Source organism: Phoca vitulina, unplaced genomic scaffold (genome assembly GCF_004348235.1).
Source record: "Phoca vitulina isolate PV1807 unplaced genomic scaffold, GSC_HSeal_1.0 scaffold6, whole genome shotgun sequence".
Classification (NCBI taxonomy): domain Eukaryota; kingdom Metazoa; phylum Chordata; class Mammalia; order Carnivora; family Phocidae; genus Phoca; species Phoca vitulina.
The window spans coordinates 36,467,387-36,482,960 of record NW_022589709.1 but is presented as its reverse complement, the minus strand read 5'-3'; the positions used below and the strand labels follow the sequence as shown (position 1 = coordinate 36,482,960).

The window sequence follows — 15,574 nt, the reverse complement described above, 5'->3', positions numbered from 1 at the left end:
TTTATTGTATTCCTTAAAATATCCTGAGGCTTTATTCTCAGATTGTGGGATGAAGTTAAGTTACTTCAATAATGTTTAGCTCTTGTGAGGATGTTTTTAAGCTTTATTACAGCAATTCCTGAAGAGCTTTTAGTCTTCAGTTACTCTGATTCCCATACTAAGGCAATGCTCTTCTGAGGAATACCAAATGTCCCATGTGTTAGATCATTTCACTCTCACTGGTAGATACACAAACTATTTCTGGCCCAAGGAAAGTTTTAGAAATTGTTCTGCCTGCACCTTTCCAGTAGTTTATCCCATCTTTAGATTACTAAAGCATGCATTTTAGTAGATTATTCACATGCACACACTGATCGATACTCAGCCAAAAACTCGGGGTAAATCCACTAAAGATCTCCAGAGCATCTTCTCTTTTCGATTCTTTGTAGCTCACTCCTTTCTAGTATACTGCCCCACAATGTGAGAAAATCCTAACCAACTTGGCTTCCCCAAACTCTGAACTCCCAACTCAGAGACACCTCCGGCTGGCTATGTTTGGGTTTCTTCTCCCCCTGCTGTAGCTTGGAGCCTCTCCACAGGCAGTGAGTTCTTGTGAAATGTCTGAGAACTATTGTTTCATACATTTTCTCTGACTTTTAAAAATTTAAGGTAGGGGAAAGATTCTTTCCCTGTTATTCTACTTTGGCTGGGAGTAGAAGTCCTATACACTTTTAGGAATATAAACAATTCATTTACCAATATTCTGTCATAGAACCAAGGCCTTTTCATTGAGTATTATTCTACTGCCTAGAATTCTTACATATGTCATACTCATTATGCTACATCTATGAATTCTAGTTCACCTTCTTTAAAGTATAGAGCACATTTAAAACTTTTAAGAAACACTTGCAATGAGTGAAAGTGCCTTTGGAGTTTATAATTCTCTACATATACACATACATACACTCCACAATTTCTTACAGTAATTACATTCACAGTTTCTTTCAGTACCTGCTCTTATTCAATCTTTCCTAATTATTCAAATTGTTTTGATAAAAATAACAATTCTTTTTCTTTCCTTTCAGTTTTCATGGGTTTATAGAATTATAATGAAAAGCATAATTCGAATATACAACTTTGGGAATAAACTTAGTTGGAGGGAAAGAGACACACAGACTACTAGAGAATACCCTACACTAGCCAAAACATTCAGGGTGAACCATTCAATAAGTTAGTAAGACAACAGAAGTTTGTTAATAAAGCTTCCCCTAAATAATCAAGATGTATCAGATAATTTAATATCTAAGGACTATAGGCTTTTATTAACTACTTCAGAGAACAACCTGTCGACCAAAGAAAGTAAGTCTCATATAAAATGGCAATTACTTAGAAGAAACTATAACCTAAAAAGGAGATTGTGCCAGGAAATCCCACCACCTTTCCTAATAAAGGTAATAATGTGAAAATATTAAATACAGGTTCCGACAAGGATTTTGAAGAAGACAAAAGGTGAAATTTGTGTGACAGTAAGAGAAACAGACCAGGTGAAAGGGACCATGCAGACAATGTCTCAGGCATCAATAAGTGCTGTTCACAGACTGGCAACTGCCTAACATACACACCACAGAAAGCAGTTCTGTGTAAGAATTTGTACCAATAAATGAGTTATTTCCAAATAACAAAATGTGGTATATTACCTATATAACTTTAAAATGGCAAATCAGCTAGATTTTCATGGAGAACTATTACAAATCAGCATCTTAACTTGGATTGTAAACACTACAATCCTTAAATTATCCTTTAATAAACTAAAGAACTAATTTACTAAAAATTACTTTGGAAAAGAAAAAAGATGACCTCATTTTTTTACATTTAAATTCAATTAGCCAACATATAGTACATCATTAGTTTTAGATGTAGTGTTCAATAATTGATCAGTTGCGTTTAACACCCAGCACTCATCATATCACCTTCTTAAATGCTCAGCTTACTTCATTAAAATAATTTACCATGTTTAAAATACTGATTTATAGCATTATAAAGAAAGGCTTGGCCTAAAAATTTTTAAAAACAAAACCTAAATATATTAAAATAAAAATTGTAAAATTTATTACCATAATACCAGGTCTAAGATACTAAGAAATTCCTCCTGAATAATACATTGGATTAAAGTTTCCAGTGTGTGATACTGGAAAGCAGTATGCTTAAGAACTCTGATATGAGATCTAATAATAACACACCAAATGTTCTTAGGCAAGTCATTTACCTTTCTCTTGCTCTATTTAGTCCTATCTGAAATCTTTATAGGAAACATTAAAAGCCATGCAGCACAGGATAAGTTCTGAATATGAAGTAAATGAAATATTATCAGTTCTTCAGAATATCACTAAAGAAAGCAGTACTTCCTTAAGGCTACAGCTAATTATTTCTTGACTGTGGTACCTTCAAAATTCACTGCTCTGAGTGCTTTCAAGCCTGTTCCACTGTCCACCAGTTCTCTCAGTGTATAAGCAGAGAACTTTTTTTTTTTTTTTGAATCTTCAGCTTAAACCTTTCTTTCCTTAGCTTCAGGCAACTGATGTTTTCCCACAATCTTCAAAGAATAAAATAATTCCCTTCCTTCATTGAAAGTGTTACCTTGCAGGGATCTATAAAGTATGATCAAGTTCTTTGGAGTCTTCTTTTTTCCCATCTATATAAACATAAGAATACGTTATACCTTACCTTTCAATCTCACATTTTTTTGATTTTGTAAATATTTTTCCCTGTTAGATTTTTTATACCAAATACAGGCTTTTAAAGAATGAGTTTATTATTACCGGAATGCCAAATCTTCCCATTTTACATAAACACATGTGAAGCCACAACAGGAAAACTGCTTCAAATCCCATAACGATACTCAACAGAAAAATCATATTGTCATTGTATTAAATATTCAGTCAAAAATATTGAGTACTGGTCCTGTGCCAGGCTCTATGCTCGGAAAAATGCTGTAAAGCAAATAAACAGAGCCTCTGAGTTCATCTAGCTCACATTTTAGAAAGAAAGAAGTATCTAAGAAAGACATTAAGTGCAAGAAAAAACAAAATGTGTTATGAGTTATGGCAGTAACTATCGGCATGTGATAATCTAACCTAATCCTGGATCAGAGCAGGTCTCACTAAAGAAGTGAGACTAAGTTATTACCTGAAGGATAAGTATCAGTTAAACAGACAAAGGAAGAAAGAAGTGTTCCATGCAAAGAAGAGAGGCCATGTTAAAGCTGTGAGAAAAATAACTTCGAATAACTCCTGAAGTTCATAATGGCTTGAGTTCAGAGTAGGACAGAGGAAAATGAATCTACACAGTTCTGCTCAGACCTTGTATTCTACTTGTAGTCTGACCTTTATCCTAAAGACACCAAGAAATGGAAGGTAATAATGTTTTAACTTTGGGATAACGTTCTGGCTTCAGAGTGGAGATGTCAAGAATTACACCTAGCCAAGGAGATGAGTCAGGAGAAGTCCGTGAAACACCTCCACTGATCTCCAGATGACTTCAGTCTACAGAAATCATTACTTCTCCTTGATACATATTCTTCACATGGCTTTAACAACACCACGTCTCAGTTTTCCTTCTGCCTCAATGGCTATTTTTTTAGTCTCCATTGTGCTGTAAATAAATGTGATGTCCCTTCCAAAGGTAAAACAGTTTGGGTTAAAATACATACATGTTGACACATGATCAAACATTATTCCGGCTATTTCTGTGAGGGTGTTGAATGAGATTTACATTTAAATTGGTGGACTTGAAGTGAAGCAGATTGCCCTTAGTAATGTGAGTAGCCTTATCCATTTGGTTGAAGGGCTTAACAGAAAGAAAACTGACCTCCCCCAAGCAAGAGGGAATTCTGCCTATAGACTGTTTTTGGACTCAAACTGCAACAAACTCCTCCCTCTGTTTCTCTGGAGAACCCTAACCAACACATCCATTAAGCCTTAGTTTAGGCCCAACACACCTACTAAAAGAGAGATATATTAAACACAAAGGGAAATAAAATATAATACCTGTTATAATAGGATTATTTTAAAAGCACATATGAAACACAAAGGGGAGAGATGTCCATTCTGGCTTATATAGATCAGGGTAAGCTTTCTCAGAGGTTGATCTAAGCCTGAAAGATGAATAAATACTCTGCAAGCAGATGGGAGGGGGGCGGAGAAGCAACTTCCCTGGCACCAAATAGTCCCTGCATGAGAAGAAGCCCAGAGATATGAAACAGCATGCCATATTAGAAAACCACAAGTAGGTTTATATAGCTGAAGCATAGGGTGAGTGGGGACTAGGGCAAGAGAGGAGGCAAGTGACAAAACCAGAAAAATAAAATAGGGCCAACTCATGAAAGATCTGATTTGAGAAGGTAAGCAGTTTGAATTTTACTTTGTAGGGAAACACATAAGGGTTCTAAAATCAGGCAAACTTGATCACAGCTGCATTTTTAAAAGATACCTCTGGTAGCAGTGTTAAGAACAAGTTCAACGAGATGGAAATGATGGGAGGGAAACCAGCATGGATGACAGACCACATTGGAGGTCAGTGCCTTGGTCTGATTAGGCTGCCATAACAAAGTCCCATAGCCTAGGTGGCTTAAACAACAGAAATTTATTTCTCATATTTCTGGATGAGATCAAGGTACTAGCTGATTAGGTTGCCTAGTAAGGGCTCTCTTGCTGGCTTGCAGACAGCTACCTTTTTGCCATTTACTCACATGGCCTTTCCTCAGTATGTGCAGAGACAGAAAGGGGGGGGAGGGGAGACGGATCTCTTTCTCCTTTTTCAAGTAAAGCCACCAATCCTGTCGGATTAGGACCCCACCCTTATGATCTCATTTAACCTTAATTACCTCCAAATACAATCACGTTTAGGGTTTAAGGGCTTCAACATGTGAATTCTGGGAGGGGGACACAATTCAGTCCCATAGCTGCATTGTAGCGATCTAATTAGATGATAGATACCTAAGTGAAACCAACAGCAGTGGAGGTGGAGAAAGATGTCATGCTTAGAAGGTAAAAGAACAAGACCTGGTCACAAATATGAAAAGTGAGAGGACTTAGGAACTTTCTCACTTACATAACTGGATGAATGGTAATACCATTCATTAATACTAAGAACGCAGGTTATTGGCCTAGCAGAACCCCAGGGGCTTCAGAATTAGAAAATGCAGGCCCAGTGAAGAAGTCAGACTGAAAACAGATTACTGAAGATCTATCTACTGAAGACTTAACAACCAAGTCTGAGATTTGATTTTGCCATGGTTACAAACTAATCTGTTAGCCTGTTACATGGATACTGACAGCAGACTCAGAATTTCTGGGTCAGAGACAAAGGCCTTTATAAATCATGACACAGCATAGGCATGTTTGCATTGGTTCCCTGGATCCCAAATTCCTGAGGGGTAGCATTATATGAGCCTAGATGAATGCTGTGCTCACAATGATTTGACTTAAAGGTGAGGAATATGAAACGTGGGGAGCCGACCATTTTAAAGCGAGCTGTAAGCAATCCTGTTTTTTGTCTCATCTTATCCCTCAAGATGACTTACACAAACACAACCCTGAGAAACTGCCTATGCAAAAAGCAGGCAGGGCCTTGCATTCTTGGCATACGTAATAAGACATGTAAGTAAAAGCATGAGAAAATCCTGTCACAACACTCACGGACCTATGTCCAGTTCATTCCCTCTGAGACTCCAAATGCATTTATGCCCCAGGCAAAATACTAAGTAAGGTATCTCTAAAAAAATGGAACAAACCATTTGAAGACAACTCAAGAAACTAGAATGGATGCTGTTATCCCTGAGAAAAGTATTCCAGATTCTAATCTTTGAAAGGTCCCAAACAAAATAGTACTATCCAAGAACACTAAGTAAAGCCTGCCAGTGAACAAGCCCCACTCACGTAAAAGATGCTCCTTCAAGTTTCCTATCAACTTCTATTCCCCCCCAATATTTGTGAAACTTTTCAAACATACAGAAAAGTTGGAAAATAATACAATAAACACCTTTACATTTACCCCCTTTGATTGGAAAAACTGTTAACAACATTTTGCCATATATGCTTTCTTTTTATTTGTATAGGCTTTTTTCTTTTCTTTCTTAAGAAGCATTTAAAAATAACATGCCTTGGGGGCACCTGGGTGGCTCAGTCAGTTAGGCATCTGCCTTCAGCTCAGGTCATGATCCCAGGGTCCTGGGATCAAGCCCCTTGTCGGGCTCCCTGTTAGGTGGGGAGTCTGCTTCTCCCTCTCCTGCTGCCCCTCCCCCTCACTTGTCCTCTCTCCCTCTCTCTCTCAAATGAAATTAAATAAAAAAATCTTTAAGATCTGATTAGAGTCAGATTCAACATAGATAACCAGAATATTCAGTTAATGCTTTGTACTTCAAATTGCATCACATGAGAGGAAACATAAATGTCAAGTTATTCTATTACTAGTAATACTAACTGTTCATTTAAGTGCCCATAGTTAGATCTCTATTTTAAGGTACCTATTTTTCCATTTACAATTGCAAGAAATCTCTGAGGTGATACTTCAGAACTATGCAAATATACTGTGCAAATAATCCCTCACATACTTTTACCTAATGAAATTAGCATCCACTGATAATCGTTATCTGAATCAATTATTTCACAGAAGGGTTGTACATTAATTTTTTATTATTAATGAAACAAAATTACCACAAACTTAACAGCTTTAAACAACATAATTTAGCATCTCACAATCTGTAGATCACAAGTCTACATTGGTTTCTCTGCTCCAGGTTTCACAAGGCCAAAATCAAGGTGTCAGCCTACAGGTTCTTACCAGGAAATTCTGGAAGAAGTCTGCTTTCAAGGTCCTTCAGGTAGTTGGCAAAAGCTAGTTCACTGAAGTTGCAGGCCTGAGATCCGCAGTTCCTTAAAGGCTATTAGTACAGGGACACCCTTAGCTCCCACAGGCTTCTATATGGTCCTTGAATGTGGGCCCTACCTTTATCTCGGGCCAGCAATGTCATGTTGAATCCTCCTCATGTTTGGCTCTCTCTCGCTTCCCTTCTGCTGCCTCTCTTACAAATTCCTCTTCTGTCAAATCTCCGTCACTGACTCTTCTGCCTTTCCTGTCAGTTTTAAATAACTCATGTAATTGCACTGGGTCCGCCCAGATAATCCAGAATAATCTCTCTATATTAAGGTCAGCTAAATAATAACCTTAATTAAATCTGCAAAGTCCCTTCACAATAGTACCTAGATTAGTGGTTGATTGAATAAGCAGAAATGTGAATCTTCAAAAAACATTTTAACAATTTAACAATTATGCTACCCTCCTGCAGTCCATGGAATTGCCTTTCCTTTCACACTTGCATCAGTCCCAGCCCACTGGGTCCCTCCACCAGGAGACCAGCACAAACCGCTGCTTACACCGCATTTCCCAACAAGAGAGTTCTGCAGGGCCTCGGTTCTGGTGGAGGTGGTGACAGGTCTCATTTCACAAGCAGACCAGAGCACACCTAGTTAAAACTCACCACATTCTGGCCAGGGACCAAACACTACCAAGAGCAGGCAAGAAGAACCACTGCAGGCAACTGGCCTGCAGGACACAACAGCCAGAAAACAACAGTACAGCACAGACAGCACACACTAGAGACACTCCCAAAAGTGCCAGGCCCTAGGCATTACATGACCTCTTCTTTATAAAACTATTACTTTCAGTAACAGGAGACATAACTGGCTTTGCTAATACAGAGAAGCACGCAGAGACTTAAACAAAATGAGAAGACAGAGGAATTTACCCCAAATGAAAGAACAAGATATGGACATGGGCAGAGATCTAAACCAAACAGTTATAAGTAACATGACTAATGGAGAATTTAAAGAAACAAACATAAGGATACTAACTGGACTTGAGAAAAGAATGGAAGACATCAGTGAGACCCTTACCACAGAGATAAAAGACTTAAAAAAAGAATCAGAGAATAAAGAGTGCAATAAATTAGATTAAAAACACGTGATGCAATGAACAGCAGGCTGGAAGAAGCACAGGAATGAATTAATGACATAGAAGACAAAGTAATGGGGGTGCTAAGTGAAATAAGTCAAGCAGAGAAAGTCAATTATCATATAGTTTCGCTTATTTGTGGAACATAAGGAGTAGCATGGAGGACATTAGGAGAAGGAAGGGAAAAATGAAGGGGGGGAAATCGGAGGGAGAGATGAACCATGAGAGACTATGGACTCTGAGAAACAAACTGAGGGTTTTAGAGGGGAGGGGATGGGGGGATGGGTTAGCCCAGTGATGGGTATTAAGGAGGGCACGTACTGCATGGAGCATTGGGTGTTATACGAAAACAATGAATCGTGGATCACCACATCAAAAACTAATGATGTATTGTATGGTGACTAACATAACATAATAAAATAAAATTAAAAAAAAAAAGAAAACAAACTAATGGAAAGCTATGTAGCTGAACAAAAGAGAGAAAGAATTATGCAAAATGAGAACTGACTTAGGGAACATAGTGACTACATTAAATGTAATAATATTCATATTATAGGAGTCCCAGAAGAAGAGAGAGAAAAGGGGGCAGAAAATTTATTTGAAGAAATAATAGCTGAGGGCGCCTGGGTGGCTCAGTCGTTAAGCGTCTGCCTTCGGCTCAGGTCATGATCCCAGAGTCCTGGGATCGAGTCCCACATCGGGCTCCCTGCTCGGTGGGAAGCCTGCTTCTCCCTCTCCCACTCCCCCTGCTTGTGTTCCTGCTCTCGCTATCTCTCTCTCTGTCAAATAAATAAATAAAATCTTTAAAAAAAAAAAAAAAAAAAAAAAAAAAAAAAAAAAGAAATAATAGCTGAAAACTTCCCTAATCTGGGAAAGGAAACAGACATCCAGATCCAGGAGGCTCAGAGAACCATCAAAATCAACAAAAGCAGGCCAACACCAAGACATGTTGTAATTAAATTGGCAAAATATAGTGATAAAGAAAAAAATCTTAACAGAAACAAGACAAAAGAAGTCATTACCTTACAAAGGAAAACCCATAAGGCTAGCAGGAGATTTTTCAACAGAACATGGCAAGCCAAAAGGGAGTGGCATGACATATTCGAAGTGCTGAATGGGAAAAATCTGCAGCCAAGAATACTATATCCAGCAAGGCTATCATTCAGAAGAGAAGGAGAGATCAAGAGTTTCCCAGACAAACAAAAGCTATGGGAGTTCATGACCACTTAACCAGCCCTACAAAAAATGTTAAAGGGGACTCTTTGAGTAAAAAGGAGAGACCAAAAGTAACAGTATAAAGGCAGGAAACACAAAAGCGAATATTCCTGTAAAAAAATCAGTCAAGGAACCCACAAAATAAAAGGATATAAAATATAATAACATATCCCTAAACTGTGGGGAGGAGAAGAGGAAAGAATGGGTTCAAACTTAAACGACTATCAACTTAATAGAGACTGCTATATGCAGAAGAGTATATAAACAAACCTAATGTAACCAAAATCAAAAGCCACTAATAAACATGCAAAGAATAAAGAGAAAGAAATCCAAATATATCACTAAAGAAAATCAGAAAAACATGAAAGAGAGACAAGAAAGGATCAGAGAAAACCTCCAAAAACCTCCAAAAATGACCATAAAACAAACAACAAAATGGCAATAAATACCTATCAATTATTGGACTAAAACTCCAATCAAAAGGCATAGGGTGTCAGAATGGATAAAAAACAAGACCCATCTATAGGCTGCCTACAAGAGACTCATCTTATTATTTTAAAGATTTTATTTTTTATTTATTTGTGAGACAGAGAGAGCATGTGTGCATGAGAAAGAGAGCACAAGAGAGGGGAGTAGGGAGAAGCAGTTTCCCTGCTAAGCAGGGAGCCCAATGATGATGATACAGTGCTTGATCTCAGGACCCTGGGATCATGACCTGAGCTGAAGGCAGACCCTTAACTGACTGAGCCACCCAGGAGCCCCAGGAGAATCATTTTAGACCTAAAGATACCCGCAGATTGAAAATGAGGGGATGGAGAACATTTATGATGCAAATGCATGTCAAAAGAAAGCTGGAGTTGCAATACTTATATTGGACAAACTAGTCTTTAAAACAAAGACTGGGGCGCCTGGGTGGCTCAGTCGTTAAGCATCTGCCTTTGGCTCAGGTCATGATCCCAGGGTCCTGGGATTGAGCCCCACATCGGGCTCCCTGCTTGGCGGGAAGCCTGCTTCTCCCTCTCCCACTCCCCCTGCTTGTGTTCCCTCTCTCGCTGTCTCTCTCTGTTTGTCAAATAAATAAATTTAAAAAAAAATCTTTAAAAAAAAAAAAAGACTGTAAGAAGAGACAAAGAAGGGCACTATATAATAATAAAGGGGACAATCCAACAAGAAGATATAACAATTATAAATATTTATGTACCCAACATGGGAGCACCAAAATACATAAAATAACAAACATAAAGGAACTAATCAATATTAATACAATAATAGTGGGGGACTTTAACACCCCACTTATGTCAATGGACAGATCATCTAAATGGAAAATAAACAAGGAAACAATGGCTTTGAATGACACACTGGACCAGAGAGATTTAACAGATATATTCAGAACTTCCAGCCTAAAACAGCAGAACACACATTCTTTTCAAGTGCACGTGGGACATTCTCCAGAACATATCACATATTAGGCCACAAAACAAGTTTCAACAAAAGATTAAAGTCAGACCATGCATCTTTTCTGACCACAACACTATGAAACTAGAAATCAACCATAAGAAAAAATGTGGAAAGACTACAAATACCTGGAAGTTAAATAAAATGCTACTAGGTAATAAATGGATCAACCAAGAAATCAAAGAAGAAATAAAAAAATTACATGGAGGAAAATGAAAATGAAAGCCCAAAGGTACAAAATCTTGACACAGCAAAAGTGGTTCTCAGAGGGAAGTATATAGCAATACAGGCCTACCTCAAGAAGCAAGAAAAATCTTAAATAAATAACCTAAGATCACACCTAAAGGAGCTAAAAAAGAACAACAAATGAAGCTTAAAGCCAGTGGAAGGAAAGAAATAATAAAGATTTGAGTAGAAATACATAATATAGAAACTAAAATAATAGAACAGATCAATGAAACCAGGAGCTGGTTCTTGGGAAAAAAATCAATAAAACTGATAAACCTCTAGCCAGACTTAGCAAAAAGAAAAGAGAAAGGACTCAGATAAATAAAATCACAAATGAGAGAGGAGAAATAACAACCAACACCAGAGAAATACAAATGATTATAAGAGAATATTATGAAAAACTATACACCAGCAAACTGGACAACCTAGAAGAAATAGGTAAATTCCTAGAAATATTAAATTACCAAAACTGAAACAGCAAGAAATAGAAAATTTGAACAGATTGACAACCTGCAAAGAAATTGAATCAGTAATCAAAAAACTTCCAACAAACAAAAGTGCAGGACCAGACGGCTTCACAAGTGAAAAAAAAAAAAAAATTATGCCCCTGGTTGTTTTTGTGTGATTCTAGCCAAGAATAAAAAGCCACGCTTATAAGACTATCAAATCATTGCTATTCTCTTATTAAGCACACTGACAATTTATTAATTCTTAAAGAGGTAATTAAGATAAATATTAAAGGAAATGCGAAGACCCAAATTAGTTAAGAAAATCAAATCTCTTTCATTAGAATTTCTGCTGGATTATAAATTCTCCACTTAATAGTAATTCAGTATTGATATGAAAGAGATAGTTGGGAAAATTTCACAAATTACATGCTAGTTTTTACAAATGAAGCCTGAAACCTAAATTCTACTTACTACTTGACATATGACAGCCTTTGGAGTCTTCCTGATTGAGCCTACCAGAAACATTATTCTCTGGCATTCAACTCCAGTATATATACTGAAGAATTCTATTTTGAAAATTACCCTTTCACACCACTCTCCCACCTCCTTAAACCCTGACAGTATCTTTCTAAATTTAGATAAATTATCCAAACTTATTATAGGCTATATATTTTTATCAAGCTATATGTAGATAGTAAAAAAAAAAAAAATGCGTATTAGCAAAAGCATTTGTTTGACTATAAAAACGTAACTATGTGAATGCAAAGAGTATTCTTTTGTGTAGTTATGGAACTGCATTCTAAAAACAAACTGACATCTCAGTTTATTTTACTTACACAATAAGTTTAATTTACATAGAAATGACAGAGCATTTCAGGAGCAAGTCTTAAAAACAATTTCTGCTGAATGACTGCTATAATAATCTCCTTAAGAGAGAAATAAACATAAACTAAAACGGCATTTGTGAAACATACATAGTAGCTTTCTAGTGAAGACAAAACTCGATATTTAGTAGGAACACACTAAAAAAAAACCAGAAGGGGTTTGGTTTAGATTGTTGGCTAAAGTCAGAATCTGTTTCCTTAAAACTTCAATCTTAAGCGTATCAGAAGCTATTTATTAAGGCAGGCTCCTAGGCAACAAACTCCAATTTGCACTTTCTTCTGAATTCCACCCTATCCATCAATGAGGAGGAAGGAGGTTTTTCAGTGCTTCTATGTACAGGACGTGGTGAGATGCTTTCTACAGATTCTCACTTACTGCAACTAGCAACCTCACTGGTAACATGAAGTACTAAATTATTTCCAGAATTTAAATGCAAAGGTTTATTTGTTTTCTAGGAACTTTGGACAGTCATACAAGAACTTCTATTTTTTGAATTATAGCAAATTAAGTCTAGAGTTTGACTATGAAGAATAAAAATTTTCCAGCAGAACATGCCACAAATACAGACTACTTTTAATCAAATAATTTTAATCAGCAAAGCTATAATCATCTGAAACTCTTAGAAATTAAATGGGAATGAGAGTAAAATAATTGAAAATTGTTTAGTTCTACAAATGGGAAAATTATCATTAGCATATCATTTTTCTTTCTTCCAATAAGAAAGCATATCTTTATGTTCAAATTCCTAAAATTAAGGAATTTCCTGAAATGCATAGGTCTAGAATTTATAGTTTATATATTTGTATCACTCATTTGCTATTCAACAAATATCATGAGAACACAGAAAATTTCCCCAAACTGTTGAAAGACAAGCATAAAAAAATACTGTAATACAGAGTAAAGTATCTTAAGAGAAAGAAAGCAAACTCACGCCATTAGTTTACTAACATTTTTTAATTCTATTTTATTATTTTTAACTTAATTTTTAATATTGCTAAATGGAATATTCACATTTAAGGTCACATTAAATCTTTCTTGAAAGAAGGCAAGATAGGCAAAAAAAGAGAATGAGAAGAAAGGAAATTGAGAAAAGAGAAAGACAAAGAACGGTAGAGGAGATGAGAGAGGGCTTCCTAGGAGACATCAGATCCAAAACCTGAAGGCAGGTAGAGGTATGAATGAAGTATAGTAAGGTGGTTAAATCTAACTGGAAGGCATAGCTCAGAAATAGAAATGAAGGAATATGGACAAAAAGATAGGTCCACCTATGTATTACTAAATCCCACCATAATGAACACCAAACAAATGTACTATAATGAAAATTGTGTCATTATTTGTATGTAACTAGAACTCATACATCTCAATCCTAAAATGTAGGAAATGAAATTCAATTAATAATCAACCTTCAACAGTGAGATTAGTAATGAAAACAAGTTATTTCAAATAAGACATGAGAAGCAAGATGGTAGGGAACAAAATGCTAACAACCAGACTTCCCTTCTCTAATCCTTGGATCTTTTGTTGTGACAGTTTTATGCTAGAAAGTTATATTTACTTTTGATAAATATATTGGGAAGCAAAAGGGATTGATACTTGAAGCTCAGGGGTCCACTGATCTAAATTTAAAATACACTACATTACAGAATAAATCCTGTGATTTGGGGTGATCGTTTGGGGCCAATTTGATCATGAACACAAATGTGAATGCAGGCACAGGAAGTGGGAAATCTAGATAATGCAGAATATTTTATCTCTATCTATATATAATCATTAAAGTGAAACTTCAAAATACTTTATCATGGAGTAAGATCCACCAAAAATTAAACCTGTGACGATCCATACGTCCAAAGAACATACGGTAGGAGATCTAGGAGAAAGGAATCACTTGTACATGGATAATCTAATAAGACACAGTTGCTAAATTTTTTTTTTAAACTATCTTTTTTTTTTTTTTTTAAAGATTTTATTTATTCATTTGAGACACAGAGATACAGACAGAGAGAGAGAAAGCATGAGCAGGGAGAGAGGCAGAGGCAGAGGGAGAAGCAGGCTCCTCGCTGAGCCAGGAGCCCGACATGGGGCTCGATCCCAGGACCCTGGGATCATGACCTGAGCTGAAGGCAGACGCTTAACCATCTGAGCCACCCAGGTGCCCCATAGTTGCTAAATTTTGACAGAGATGATGCTAGGGGATACAGGTTAAGGGTGGAAAAGATGCAGATGCCAAAAAGGACAAAGTTTGTTTACAGAACAGCACCTGTCCAAGTGAACAAATATGTGTGGCTCAGGGAAAAGAGTAAACTGTAAGCCCCATTTAAAAACAAAACAAAACAAACATCCCCAGTTCTTCTGTAAGGTCATATAGTATGGATATTCTAGAATCAACATAATACTAGCCTGCAGCATATAATTAATTCATGTGGAAATGGGCAAACATCTCATGTGCAGCAGAAATTATTCAGGGCACTAATTATACTTAAGTTATAAATGCTAGAGAACAATGTCAAGAACTTTGAAGGGCCTGAGATTTTATCCTGTTTGCAAGCTAACAAGTTAGCCTGCTACTATTTCATGGATACTGTCAAAAGACACTAGACTCATGTGTCAGAGACAAAAGACTTTATTACTTGAGGTATAGGGCAAGCAGCATGAACTTATTTTCATCTCTTTCTTTGGTCCTTCAAAGCCCAAAGAGGCAATGTGGACAGGCCAAGGATAGAGGCTAAGCACACAGTGGGACTGTATTATAGCTGAGGAACCTCAAAATTTATGAAGCCCAATCTTATAAGGGGGTTGCTAACAAACCTGCCCATTCTTTGCCCCCAGTGGGGGACAGGAAAGCATTTTCTTGGATAGCTAACAAATCTGCTCTCTGCCTTGGAGGAAGACACAATTTCTGTCTTCCAAGCAGTTTCCTAATACAAACACCCTCAAAAAGGTAGTCCACAACAAAAGCTGTCAGTGCCTTTGCTCAGACACATGCGGAAATGCAATCCATGGAGAACTTTCTCCTAGCAAACATACACCAAGTTTCATGTATTCTTTATGCTACTGTTCAACCAAGTAATTCATTCTAACTAGTTTTTTAAAGAATCAAAACAGGAATAGAGGAACTTCAGCTTTTCCTTAGAGAACGAAAGTAGTATGCAGTTATCACACTAAACAAATGTGTCCATATGCATTTTATTAAAATTACTTAACATGACACAGAATGAATAAAACTTTTGGCTTTAACAGAACATTCACCTGAATGACAAGTGACATTGGGGTTCCTCCCACTGGTACCATGTGAGGAAACTAAATGGTCACAAGGCCTAATCCTCCATCAAGTCAAAGGTAGTAGGTTAGACCCA

The 15,574-nt window shown here is 36.8% G+C and overlaps 1 protein-coding gene across 5 annotated transcripts in view; it reads right to left on the bottom strand.

The window, feature by feature from the left end:
• The window catches only part of FAM172A (family with sequence similarity 172 member A), a 410,254-nt gene that overhangs the window by 347,617 nt on the left and 47,063 nt on the right, over positions 1-15,574 (bottom strand). The window lies entirely within an intron of this gene.